The sequence below is a fragment of the Benincasa hispida genome, chromosome 9 (genome assembly GCF_009727055.1).
Source record: "Benincasa hispida cultivar B227 chromosome 9, ASM972705v1, whole genome shotgun sequence".
NCBI classification, from domain to species: domain Eukaryota; kingdom Viridiplantae; phylum Streptophyta; class Magnoliopsida; order Cucurbitales; family Cucurbitaceae; genus Benincasa; species Benincasa hispida.
In genome coordinates, this window is record NC_052357.1 from 52,939,470 (window position 1) to 52,942,418 (window position 2,949).

General features: G+C 42.6%; 1 long non-coding RNA gene across 1 annotated transcript; it reads right to left on the reverse strand.

The window, feature by feature from the left end:
* Positions 1–2,385: 2,385 nt before the first annotated feature.
* LOC120084443 lies at positions 2,386–2,949 on the reverse strand. Its single transcript, XR_005483726.1, has 2 exons — positions 2,888–2,949; positions 2,386–2,705 (listed from the first exon to the last, which is right to left on the reverse strand). It is a non-coding gene; the product is annotated as an uncharacterized LOC120084443 (long non-coding RNA).

Sequence of the window (2,949 nt, forward strand, 5' to 3'; positions counted from 1 at the left end):
ATTTGCCGGGTGGGTGTGGAGGGGGAGTCTGGTTAGCCTTAGGCGGACCAAATCTCAACCAGAGCTTTTGTGAGGAACGCGTGGCGGCGAGGCAGTCAGGGGGGGGGGGAGGGCGGGGATTGGCGTCGGAGTGGGTGGCTGTGGTGTCAAGAGGTTGGGGGTGGGGAAGTAAGTGGGTTCTGTCGTGTGGGGGAGCGCATTGCGGGGAGGGGTGAGAGTGGGTTGCGTTGGATAAGGACTTGTGCGGAAGCTGTGCGCGAAGAAGGAAAGTCATGCTGCGTGGTTCGGGGTCATTTCTTAGCCTGATCATAGAGAGAAAATGGAAATCTCTCTCTTTTCTCCTGGTTCGGGTCATTTCTTAGCCTGATCATAGAGAGAAAATGGAAACAGCGTTAGTTGAACCTCCCCAGCAGAGATGTTCAGAAACAAAAAAGTATTGTAGATTTCAATAAAACTTCGGAGGTGGGCGTGCGGATCCTCGCCACTCCTTCCTCCGAATTGACCTGCAGCATCACCGGTTTCATTTCAAATCTACTTTCGTCTAAGGCAAGCCTCATGATTCCCTGAGAGAAATCATAGAGGTTTGGCGATGTATAGTCCCTAATGGGCCTATTGCGATCGTTGGCCAACAAAATTGGATTTTCCATGACATTGTTGTTGTTTGGTGCTTCATTCCTAGGCTGCTCCGCCATCTCTTCTTTATCGGATTGTGGTTGTTATTGGTAGTTCCATAGTCTCCTTCGAAATGTTCTCTCAATCTCCGGGTCGTAGTTCGCCAGAGATTGAGAGTTCTACAAAGAATTCACAAAAATCACCGTTAACAACTATTTTGCCGAAGTCGCCGGCAACGGCGCCAAAAACTTGATGCGTTATTTTATTAATTGTGGAAAATGGATGATATGCGTTGATGGAATTACATTGTGCACTCAAGTTTACCCAGTGAAATTCAAGTGTAAATTCCTCTGAGTTTTCTGGTAAGTCTAGGGTCAAACACAGAGACTTGTGAAAATAGTTTGCGTTGATAATTTTCTTATGAAAACTTTGCAGTAACCGGTAAAATAAATAAGGTGGTTGGTTTGTTGTTGCGTTAATGAAAATAATAATAAATGCGGCAGAGTTTGAAAAGAGTTAGCAATGGGAAATACGATGAATATGCGGTGAACGGGTTGAGAAGGGTTTCGGCTAACACTCCCTAGGTTGCGTTCATGCCTTACGATCATGCAACATGCATACAATAGTAAACCACCTCTCGGCGTGAATGCCATGGCTTCTAAGGCTAGAACGCATGCGATAAATATGCGATAAGTCTGCAGGGTTTACACATAAACCTCTATTTCTATTTATGCAATGACAACATGACATTCATACAAATATGCGACCGCATAATATCATTCCTATTCCTAGGATGCATGCGATGCAAGTTGACAAACAGAGCTTATCTCTATGTCCCTATTTCTTGTTTATGCAGGCCTAATCTTGCTCTTTCAAGTCATATTCTAACCTAGCTCTCTCGAGATATTAGGTTTTTTCTTTAGATTCTCTCTTGAGCAACTCTAGTGCGATGTTTCGCACAGCATAAAACAAGATAATCACAAGCAATGAACTTCCTAGATCATGTTAACTTAGTTCCTCTCGTCCCATTCAACTAGTTTAGCTACTCATGCGTATTAAGAGAGTGAGCAGATGTAGAAATAGAACTTTCATTGAATAGATAAAAGATGAAGTACAGAATGACAATGCAAGTATAGTAAGCCTAGAGCAATTTCTTGCCACCAGGTGTTACACTGTTCTACTCGTGCTCTAAAGGTATTCTCGCTTTCGCGAGAGTCAACCCGCTCTCTGCTCTTACGCCCCAAAGTTCTCTCTCAAGCCGCCTTGGACAATCTCTAGTGTCACCACTCTTCTCTAGCTCCGCCGTGAAATAGAAAAGAAAACTATGAACAGAGGTGTGAACTTGTAAAGTGATGAAGTAATCGACTGCTTAACCCCTTCTCTGAAGAATGAACTTGGTATTTATAGGGCATCAAAGGTGAAAGGCAGCTTCTCTATCCTAGTTGTACAAATGAGATAGCTTTAATTCCTGACTGATGCGTTGGATAGTTGTCACCAATAAAGCTGGATGTACTTTGTGACCGTTATTGGCTGTCAACTTAATTTGGATCCGACTGCTGTCAGCTTTCCGTCCCATCGATCTTAATTGTCCTTTCATCTGGATGCGCCCACCATGTTGCGGTGATTCTTCTTGGGTGGATGTTTGCGAGCACGATCAACGCAAAGTCTTGTGGTGAAGTTGCGCTCGACTGATGTATTCCTATGATCGCATTCTTTTCATTGCGTTAACGCATTATTCTGCACAAAAGTATAGAGATCAACTGCCCTAATGCGTTGGACACATGAGACCGCAATATTGTAGAATTTATGCTTAATGGACGCAATTAACATATTCTATCAACGCAATCCAACATTGTTTAAGAACTTAGTACTATGATAACGAGCATTTCTGCCCGTTATCAGGTACCCATAAATCATAAATGTTAATAAATAAGTCTGAAAACAATTCTTAATAGTAAGTTTTAAACATCAAAACTGAAAGTTAAGCAAAACATGAAAAGAAATATAAATCTCATGAGCGGAAGCATAGCACTAGTTCCAGTGGCTAGATCACGAATTTCGCTTGTCAATCGTCGGTGCATCTCTACCTTTACCTGAAACAACATGAGAAAGAATGAGTATAAAATACTCAGTAAGCCCACTACTGGGGTCGGGCTAGGCATCTACGTTCTCTAGATGCCTACCTCTAGTGGAACATAAAAACTGCTCTAGTCCTCATAAGACACATACATACATGCAAAATTTTTATTCTATTGTAATTAAGTATGCCCACTACCTCTGGTGAATCTCGAAGGAAACAAAATCCCTGGTGAATCCCAAAGGAAACATAACCCCTGG